This window comes from Fukomys damarensis, unplaced genomic scaffold (assembly GCF_012274545.1).
Source record: "Fukomys damarensis isolate Sample0158 unplaced genomic scaffold, DMR_v1.0_HiC HiC_scaffold_12, whole genome shotgun sequence".
NCBI lineage: Eukaryota > Metazoa > Chordata > Mammalia > Rodentia > Bathyergidae > Fukomys > Fukomys damarensis.
Window position 1 is genome coordinate 31,799,411 of NW_022900924.1, and position 11,133 is coordinate 31,810,543.

Sequence of the window (11,133 nt, forward strand, 5' to 3'; positions counted from 1 at the left end):
ATATATATATATAGCTACTGTCAGCATTCTCAGATAACAGACACACCATATTAAATACTAAATGCCCATTAGCAGATTTACCACACAAAAAATCCGCAGCGACAAAGACGAACACTGTGATATATTGTATTTATGACTAATTTGGACACACAGGTTTAATGAGAAGAAAAGGAGTTTCACGACATGATTTTGAAACTTTTAGTCTTACTCTTCACCCAAGCCCTCCTCCAAGAACTCGCACCAGAGGATCTCTCTCTTTCCCTCTTTCTCTCTGCCTTAAATGCTGTTTAGATTATTATTCTGTGTCAAAACATTGCAGGCAGAAACCAGCAGACTCCACTGAACAATGAAGATGTTGTGAGTTGACTTGCATAGTCTTACAAGGTGCTGGATCCTGCACCAACACCCATTCATTTCTGGTGGTGCACCCACAGTTTCTAGGAGAAGGCAGCAGAGCCAACCACATTGTGTGCAGCAGCCTGAAAAGCACCAATGTTCAATGCTGAACTACTGGAACATTGGTCAATTGCATCAACTGCAAGGAGCCATCTTACAGAAAAACAATGCATATCCCTATACAGCATCATTAGAACCACAGATCCAAGTTCCAGTCCCCTTCTTCATTGGCCTTGTGGCCATAAAAGGGAGGTAGAAACAGGAATTCCACAGAAGAATTGTGTGCGTTGTACGGTCTGTAAATAACACATATTGTTTGAGATGCTCCTGGATTTCATAGAGGCAGTGTAACATGGATGTTAAAAGCACAAAATTATGAGCTATATGAATTTAGATAGGTTATTTAACTACATTTGAATATAGGTCTATCACCTATAAAATTGAGATAATAATCTTACATTGGTTATTACAAATGTAAACAAGTATGAGCTATCCTTATGATTACCCTTGTCATTATTGCTATCAGGTAAAGTATTAGAATGGCATACAATGTCAGAGCTTCCAATAAGTAGCAATATAAAAGTAAGAACTTTGTTTTCTTTTTGATTATGTAATCTCAATGAGGCAGAGTATGGATTATTCCCCACTCATATATCATAGAACCATAGAATGTTACAGCTTCTAGGACCTGGAATTCCATTAATTCAAATGTTCTGTTTAAAAGAAAAGATGTAGAAGGTAAAAGAAGACAAATTCTTGCCCACATTCTGGTTACAGGGATTCTGGAGTTTTATACATTTTTTTTGGCACATAATTCCTCCCATAATATTTCTGCCTATTGATTTTTCTTGGCCACTACTTCTTTCACCTGAATGTGCAAAGGGAAATGATCTAAAATCTAAATAGTTCCACTTTCTTACTTATAGAAACTCTAATAAAAGCTTGGTTGAAGAATCTAAATGCACTGACTGAACAAATTTGCAAGATGATGATGTGAAAAAATGCATAAGAGTCGGGGGGAGAGGACATTTTAGTATTCTTTCTGCTTCTGTCACTGACTTGTGTGATGCACTTACTCTCAATTTTTCTGGTTGAAGTGTGAATTTGGTTATGTGGTCATTACAAAATATCAGCCTAAAATATAGGTATATTTTATATAGATATAATCTCTAATGAACAATTAATGAAGACAAATTATAGAGACCATTTTGTGAGCAGAATGTTGAAACACCTGAAAGCAATTGATTTTTACTCATTGTTTTAAAATCAAATTTCAAAAATGAACAGGCTATATAAACCAGTTTGCTTATTTGTAAGTCAGTTTATTGGGTTGGAATATTTTGCCTTGGGCAAATGAGAATTATTTTGAGAATCATTAATTCAGAGCATTTGCTTATTGTCTTGCTAGAAGAGAGTGATCTGTTTTTCTTTCATTTTTTTCAGTAATCACCAGTTGGAAGACTAAAAAAGAGGCCTATTTATTTAGAGAAAAGGACAATATTCTGTGACCCATCAGACTTTTGTTAGTCCTCTAATTAATGTATGTGCCTTCATCCTAATGTATGCTGTTTCTGAAATTAGGAACAAAAACAAGTCCTGCCACTAACATGAAGGCTGGCCAAATACTGTCTCAAGAAAATGCCAAGAATTTCTTTAAAATAAAAGTGGAGAGTGGGACACAGAGCCCCTTAAACTCTGAGTTTGTAAGACTCCATAATCACAGTAAAATTCAAGACCTTGGGGCTGAGTTGTCTCTTCTTCTCTGAAGGAGGCATCAATACATAATTCCCAGGAGCAGTCTATTTTGGCCATCACTACTTATGCCCTAAGAGGGGCTAAGAATGTGGTTGTCAGCAAAAGATTTAATGCTGTATGTTTGCATACTAATTTATTTGTTACCAGAAAGCACCATGAGGAATACTCATGATAGAGTTGGCTAGATAAGCCTATAGCATGAACAGATCTGGAAAAAATGGTCTAAATTCAATAAATATTCATGAATGCCCATGTGCCAGGTTATAGGAGTTCCAAATACACTTGACCCCTGCATTTCTCTGCCAGTAAAGGACAAGTTTCAATGACATTATTGATTAGATGGATGATGTGTGATGTAAGGATAAGTATCAAAGTTACATTGCCAATTCTTTTTGTTTTCTGGGATATAAAATCAGAGAAATAGTTTAAGCCACAAGACAGAGATAATTGTACACTTTTAGCTCTGAGGCAATGACTTGTCCCTTTTTCCAAAACCCAGGCTATTTTATGAAAGACACAAGTTCCACCAAGTGAAAAAACCATGTTTCCCCACAAAAGATGTTTATTATGAAAGATAGCTTGATTGAATAGATGTCAGAGTTGATAGTCTCACTAATTTCACCTTCAGTAATATAATACCTTGGCATGCTTGACCAGCATCAGAAAGGAAGTGCATGTGTTGGCTAACAAGTTAACACCCATGTCTTTATGAAGACTTAAGTTCTTAAGAATGGCAATGACTTACCAGAAATACTGGAACCAGAGAGAATCTAATACCTTTGGTCACACTCAAATGCTTTGCCAATGAATATACACATACATATATACATGCATTATGCACACATGATAGATATCATGACTTGAATTTTTAAGATGAATAATCCCATAAGTTACAATTAAGAATTATCTGATGGAATGTTTGTTTCTAGACTTATTTTCTTCAATGCCTCAGTATTGTGTTTGCTTCTGTACATACTATAAGAAAAAATACTTATGTATCAAGTAAGCTGTGTGTTAAGTGAGCTATGGCTGCATTTGAAAAGCACTCCTACTTGAGGCCTAATAGTATGGAGCAAGATGTAGGAGTAGGCACCAAGCACTAACTAGAAAATGTTATATTTTCTAGTTAGCAATTTTTCATGATACTAATAGATTTTATTTAGTAAATAGATGATATAAAGACTTCTTATTTAAGACCAGAATTATTAATGAAACATTGACAATTCAGTTAAATTAATAAATTTCTTTTATTTTGGGTTAATCAACACATTAAATAGAATATTTTTGCATTAATTTATTAGATGGGCAGAAGCTCATTTCAATTAGTAATTAGTAGAAAATTTTCTTTTAAATCACTCTTTTGACCTAGCCATGCTGAAAAATATCCATACTACTTTTTAAATTCTCTTTGAATTCCTGCTATCATGACAGGATAATTATTGAAGATTAAAACTATTTGCTAAAAGATAAAAGACATTTCAAATCACTGAGATGTCTTAGTATTTTTTTAATCTTGAGAAGGAATTGTTCCTGGTCAATTAACTGAAACAAAAAACAATGTACAGTGTTCAATGGGACTTAACTGTCTAGAAATCTCAACAATCAAAAGTTTTAATTCAACATTCCACTATTCTGCTGGGTATAGTAGTATATACCTATAAAATTCCAGCAGTAAAGGAGATCAAGGAAGGAGAATTGCAAGTTTCAGCCCAGCCTAGGCAATTTTGGGACTTAGTGAGAGTCTGTCTTAACATTAAAAATAAAAAAGGGTTGGGGATATAGCTCAGTGCAAGGGCCTTTGGTTAAATGGCCAATAAAAAAAAGTTCCACTTTTAGTGAAATGAATGACAATAAAGGCAAAACACATTCATATTAAACACTAAACACTCTGAAAGAGTGTTAAACTACTCTATTTTTATTTTGACTGTATAAAATGATCAATAATTGCAGGTTCCATCATGCCTTTTACAAAGTACTTCTATATACTACATTTCAAGTCTCACAATAGCTCTTCAAGATAGTTATGGCAATTCTCATCAGTATTTTAGAGATGAAGGAATGGAGCTGTAAAGTCTTTTCATGTCACCTTTGTAAGTGGTATACTTATTACTGACCATAATTCTTGTATTATCTTTATATTTTCATATTCTGCTTACTAAGACAAGATACTCACATGTGTGCATACACACATCCAGGTGTGCACACACATACATTAATATGTGATGTATGAACGTGAATTCTGGGTAAGAACTTTCAAGTCGTTTCCAAGTTGGAATTAAAGAAACTAGAGAACTCTATTCAGGAAACATTGCACTTTATGGTAAATGGAATCCATACAGAATGAGCCCAGAGGCTACCAGCTCATTAAGTGAGACATGTGCTCTTCTTGCTATCTAAATTGGTGTGGACACCTTTAGTTGCTGGAGAAGTACTAAGCCCAAGTAGTCTTTTCTCCTTTCTTGGCAGAAGCTTCAAAGCAAAGTTGCAGGTCCTTAAATTCTTCCTAATACTCATTTCTTGGTTGATGTAAAAATGTTTTTAACATGTCTAATAGAATTTTCTGTGATGGAAATTTCTATGTCTAAACTAACGGTTAAATACCCATTAGCCACATATGGTTATCGAACATTTGAATTATAGTTAGTATGCCTGAGGTACTGAACTTTAAAAATCTTAGCTAATTTAAAATTTTAAACTTTAAGCTAATTTAAATTTAAATAGCTGTGTGTAACTAGTGGTTACCATAATGGACAGAGTAGTTCTAGTTAGTTTAAGATTCTGGTGCTTAGAGTCCAGAGCACCCCAGCAACAGCACTTTTGCAGATCACCTAGTGAGGATACAACAGAAGTTATGTAATTAATTATGAGTTATAACTTAATTGTTCCAGAGGGTGGGGTTGAAGTAGGGTATTGGTATTAGCAATGAGAAGGAACATGGGAATTTTAAAGGAAAGGATAACAAATGGAAAGAGTATGTTGTGGTAAATACTAAGGCAAAGAGACTGTGAATTTGAATTTTTAAATCTTATGCACTGGAGGAGTACAGAGCTATCAATTCAATACAAAATATCATCTTTGCCAGTGCAATCACTAGGGCTACAGAAATCCAGTTATTGAAGATGAAATACTGTCATGGGCTGGAAAGAAAATCAAGAAGAAATGAATAACACATTAGGTTCTGCTGTATGTTAGAGTGACTTGTATCTAGGACCATCTCTAATTGTTACTAATTGGAAATAATCAGGAAGATTGCATGAACTGAAGGAAGAAAGGACTTAGTATAGTGCGTACCACAAGTAAGCATCTTACAGATACTAGCACATATAATGATCTTTATTTCTGCCTACATCTTTTTAGTCACTATGAGTGTATGGGAAAGTACTTAATCAATTTTGGGGAAGTTATTTTTTAAAAGAATATCTCATAGAAGAGGAAAGACAGACAACATAAGGGTAAGTTGAGAAGTGTCACAATTCTGTCCTTACTTGTGAATTGCTGTTATAGAGAAACTGTTATGAAGAAGTTTGGTCATATCTCTCAGGTATGTTGAGTCAGACAACACTAGACTGATGGAAACAGAAAGAAAAGAGCAGGAAGGAAAAGTACCTAAAAGCACTGCTCTTGTTTTATGTTTGTGGTATATTATAAATACAGATCAGTGATGCTAACATTCTTGTCAAGGTTAATAACAGAAGGCATCCTGGAAGAATATTTCAGGCACAGTGAAGTAGTGGGAAAGGAAATGGCTCTGGAGTCAAGTTAACTGGATTTAAATATCACCTTTTTCACTCATGTGACTTAGACCAGTGATCATCTTTGGGTTTCCAAGCTCTACTTTTTGTAACATATGGAGTTGAATGGATCTTTAATATCATTCTAGCTCTAAACAATAATATAACTCTAGATAGGAAAGCACAAATAGGCTCTGGCCTTCCAGACTACCTATTTTTGTTCTTTCACAAAAGCGTGTTGGTTTAGTCCCCTAGCTTGTTCAAAGAGCTCAAGTTGTGTGAATGGTGGTATTGCAAGCAGGATGCATCAAAATAGGAAAGTGGCAGTGAGTGATGGTGGATGAACAGATTAAGGAGGAAGTGGTTGGAAGAGAGAATAGTGTGAAATAAAGAAGCAAGTTCCTATGTTATTCTTTTGCTGTATTCTCCTATAAGCTACTCAAAGATAAATATCAAAAGCTGCCACCTGCTTAAAAAGAGAGATAAATATCAAAATACGGAGGGTGAAAATGGCTTGGACTTTGGAGGTCAGCATACATGAATAGAATTCTGGATACAGGATTCCTAATTTCCTTATATGTGTGATATTTATTTATTTATTTATTTATTGCAGTACCAGGGATCAAACTCAGGACTTTGTGCTTGTAAAGCAGGCACGGTGGCCCTGAGCTACATCCGCAGCCCATGTGTGATATTATAGTTAGTAGCTATTGTGAGGTTTAAATGAAGTAGTAATTCCTAGAAGATAGTACATGTTCAGTAAATATTCTCTTAACTTGGTTCTCCCCAGATTGGGTTACTTTCTTTCGCATGTCATAATTAGAGACTGGTTAAAAAGACAGACATACAGAGATGCTTAAAAGTCTGTATCTCTTCCCACGTGCGGTGGGGAGAGAAGGATGCAGAGGAGAGAAAAAAAGCCATAACCTGAAACTGAAAATCCCAATTAATGAAGTACCTTCCTTTTTTTTGTAGCCTTACAATTCTCTATTCCTGAAACCCACGGAAATGTTTATCAAAACAGCATCCTTAACTGCGTTTACAACACTTTACCGTCAGGCAGACTCATGCACAGCAGGAGAAAAAAGAATGAGGCACCACCCGAAGTTAGCAGGCTGGATACCCCCCGCCCTTGCTTTTGCACCCAGAAGTGCCTGGAACCTCCCAAGCTGAGAGCAGGGAAAGGCAGAAAACCCGAAAGGCAGAGAACCTTTACCTATTTTTTCGTTAAAACCAGACCACCTTTCCGTGATTGTAACACAGTTTCTTTTCGCAGAGAATGCTGGCAGGCGATACGCTCTCATTTCTCTAGAGGGGTTAGCTACCCGCCATCGACAACTTTCAGCACCGCGGACAGCGCACGCACCATGTCAGCTTGGCTGCCCTGGCTCCCAGGAGCAATCCGGGACCCCAGATCCCCAGGGGAATCGGTGGCCCTGGGCCAACTCCAGTCAGAGACTGCCCCCGCCACTTTTCCCAGAGCTGGTTCAAGAAATCAATGAACCGAGCCTCGCACAGGTAGGAGGATGAAGATTGTCAAGAACAGGCGAAACCTCGCTTCTCTGCAATCGCAATATAAAATGCACACGGAGCGGGTGACTCAGAAAAGGGAAGGAGGTTCGGGGCCAGGCTGCGCTGATACAACCTTCTGGATTCGTGGGCGACTTATGTGCTTTGGGGTGGGTGACGAAAGGACACTCTGGAGGGGTGGAGTAGTGCGGGAGAAAGTCGTCTCCCCAGGCCGCCCGCTCTGGGCAGGAAGCCTCCCTGGACACTTCTCTCGTCACGTCCTCCTCACCGTCCCCGGCTTGTCACGGGTCTCCCGGGACAGATGCCCACGCGGCGCACCAGCCTAGTGGGCCGCCAGGCTAGGCAGGAGTCAGTCCCTTTGAAGAGTTTGCTCTCAGGTAAAAGGGGCAGACGCTGCACCCGCCCTCTACTCGCGCTGCGGCCGGAAAAGCGTCTCTTCCTTTCCTCAGTCACTGTCCTGGCCCGGGAACCAGGCGGGCCGAGCCGGTTGCGCGTCCAGGCAGGGAGGAAAGGACGGGCCCGGCCTCTGCCCAGACCCGGGCGGCCCAGACGCTGCTCCCAGCTACCTCCTTTTCTCCTGCCCCGCCGCCCCAACTGGTCTTGCCCCCGCCCCTCCGGGCAGCTCCAGCGAATTCGAGCCCGGCGTTCCCCGGACCTCGGGCGCTAACCCGGCCGAGTTCCTGGCCAGCCCGAGAACCCAGACCCAGCTCCAACCTCCTTGCAGCGAACCCTTTCCCGGAGGGCGCCCTCAGCCTCCGCGCCATGTTCCTGCTCCCCATTCCCGGGGGTTCCAGTTCCCGGGTTCATCCCAGTCTTGAGGACCCCCACATGGGGCGCAAGGGTCACGGAGGGGGGTAGACTGTGACGAAGGGGGCCGTCACTCACCAGAGGACTGGAGCCCCCGGAATGGCTGCCGAGGCTGGTGGCTGGCGGTCCGCTGTCACTGAGCAGGGCTGTTTCTCTGGCTGTGATGGGGGGTGGTGGTGGTGCCCGCGAAGGAAAGCAGGAGGCAGCCGCCGCTGCTGAACAGCTCCTCAATTATTCAGATCGACACCCCCCACCCCTCCCCGCGCCTGCCAGTCCTTCCAGCTCTCCTGTCCCCGCCTCCTTGGAGTCACGTGCTAGTCCAACCCCTTACGTTACCAAGACGAAGGCTTGCACTAGATCCCCTCTTCCCTGTTCCTACTGTTTGCTACTCACAGATAGCTGGTCTTCTGAGCTTCCAGCTGGGCCTCCAGTACCCTGGGAGGATGTGGAGACCCAAGGGCCAGGAATGAGGGCAGTTCTCTGCCCTGGGAAGCAGGGCGGGGCAGGACTCTGCAGTGTCCCTGGGTTAGGAAGGTGTCTGTCATCAGCTCCGTCTCTGCTGGTATCTGTCACCAAGGCCTGTTTCTAGCCCTCTGAAAACTTTCTCCTTCCTCTGCAGAGTAACTGCTCTTAAACTTCTTCCACCCACCCCGACACTATAGCAAAGAAAGGGTGGGAAGGTTAATTTCTCATCTACTCTCCAAAAGACAAGACCCAAATTCAAGTAGGCCAATTTTATCTTGGGGTTCACATGCTCCAATGTGTGTAAGGACCATGGGTTTGAGATTTGGAGACCCACCAGCAATTTCAGTCTGCCTGATCTTTCTTCTTTCATCTGTGAAATAACCACCACACAGGGCTGTTAAGAGAATTAGAAGTCATCATGATCTTCAAATTGCTGAGCCTAGTTCTAGACACATATTTGGGGATTAATAAATGAGGGTCATTCTTCCCTTGTTTCTGTTAAAATAAACTTCAGAAAATAAAAAGAATTTTCTGTATCAGTAGAATAAAGATATCTTTTTTTAAACATGAAAGGAGCTTTCTCTGGCCAAGATAGACAGATAACCAGTCTAAAAGGGGACAGGAGAGACACAAGGATGATATTTTACATTGGTTCCTTAAGGTGAATGTCATAGAGGCATGCTGTGTCTTAAAAGAATATGGACTAGATAGGATCAATTCCAGCACAATTGATCTCATCATTTAACATGCATTGAGCCTATTGATTTGGATGGGAATTATTTTTTTTCAGCTTTAATTGAGTTTATTGGTAGATTTTAGGGACACAGTACAGTTACATTCATTGTTGGGATCTTGTACCTCTACATGACAAGTCTTGGTTCTCACTTTTTCCCCTTGCCCCTGCCCTCCCTTCACTCCCTCCTCCCCTCCCCATCTACAACCACTTTATTTCCATCTTTTCATTATCTCACATTTTTTTCTTTTCCCTTTTTAACCTTCCCCTACCCATCCCACCTTCCCTACACTTTTAGCTCCTTTCTTCCCATTTCTCAATGTCAGTAATCTTATTAGGATCTTCTGTATTATTGCAGATTATTCACACCAGAGAAACTATTGGATGGGAATTATTTACATGAATTCTTTCATCTTTGACCAATCCCTCAAAATACATGGGACTAATGAAATATAACTACTTTTGGAGACAATGTCAATGAACTTGTGTTTGGGAAGAATGCTGGCTGACCCCATGTTACGGTAGATCCATGCAAATCTAACTCTAGATTGTGGATCTTCCCTGGACCCCATGGGTCTTGGGTTTTTCTCAGAAAGGTGACAAATTATGGCCTAAACAATCTTGCTAAGTTAGATTAGTTCAAGCTCATTTGTACCTTGAACCAGCATCCATGTGTGAAACCTTGAGACAGCTCCATAATATAAACTTCTGTGTAGTCCTGCAGAGCATATCAGATCTCCTAGGACCCTTAAAAGTTTGTAAAACATTGCAGGAAAAAATAAAGTTAAAGAATCATAAATTTGGTATGTTAGTGCAGGCTCTGCAAGTCACTTTTACAATCTTAGGCAAATCATTTCGATAGAGTCTTATCTTTGAAATAGAAAAATAATCTCTATCTTCCTTCTCTATAAGATAACTGATGTTCAGATGTGGTAATACATGAGAAACCATTGTAGAAGGTAATGAGAAAACAAATATAAGTAAGTTATTAATATTATGGACTGAAGTAAACCCTGAGCCCATTCTAGTTCAGATACATTATGAAAGCAAGGAGATGGGAAGATGGCAAGGTATTTGCAAATGTACAGTACCTCAAAGTCAAGGGTTATAGCACTTTAAGACAGTTTCATGAGAAATTGCTCTAGGATTCTGAATAATTTTTTTCAGGCCAGTTTTAAATGCCCAAGTCAACTTTACCCAGCAAAAGGCAGAAAAAGGAGCTTAGAGGGCAGATCTTGCATAGATTGCTATCCAATGCTACCCCTTAACAAGATTTATTGATAAGATTTATCTTGGGCCCTCTCTTATTTACAAGCTCTTATCTTTTGCCTGCTGACTGTTAACTTTATCAAAAGCCACTTAAAACACTTTCTTGTCATAGGCAGCAAATTAATAAACCAATGAATATAAATGCAGTAGACAAAAATATAGTAAAGCATTAAAGTCACATACATCAGCAACAATGGACACATATCTCAGTTCCAAAGTTAAATAATATTATAGAATGACTGCTAACTAGCTCTTGAAAGGTACACACTAATTTTATCTTGCCAGTAATTGGAATATGAGATTACTGATTGATTTATTCAACATATTATAGATCCTCAGAATTATCCACGAACAATGCAGAAGTCACTGTAAAAGATAATGAACTTGCAGTCTAGGGGAAGGAGTCAGCAAACAAGGTAAACAAAGAAAGCAGTGGAGATAAGTATC

At 39.8% G+C, this 11,133-nt stretch overlaps 1 protein-coding gene across 2 annotated transcripts in view; it reads right to left on the minus strand.

The window, feature by feature from the left end:
* Nucleotides 1-8,693, minus strand: part of Slc7a14 (solute carrier family 7 member 14) — a 105,345-nt gene extending 96,652 nt beyond the window's left edge. The window contains exon 1 of one of the 2 annotated variants that reach the window (XM_033762518.1): nt 8,613-8,693. The gene's annotated coding sequence lies outside the window, so the exon portion shown is untranslated. Of the gene's footprint in view, nt 1-8,297; nt 8,533-8,612 lie in introns of those variants that run through there. The other variant, XM_010632387.2, reaches the window with a different exon arrangement.
* Nucleotides 8,694-11,133: the final 2,440 nt, after the last annotated feature.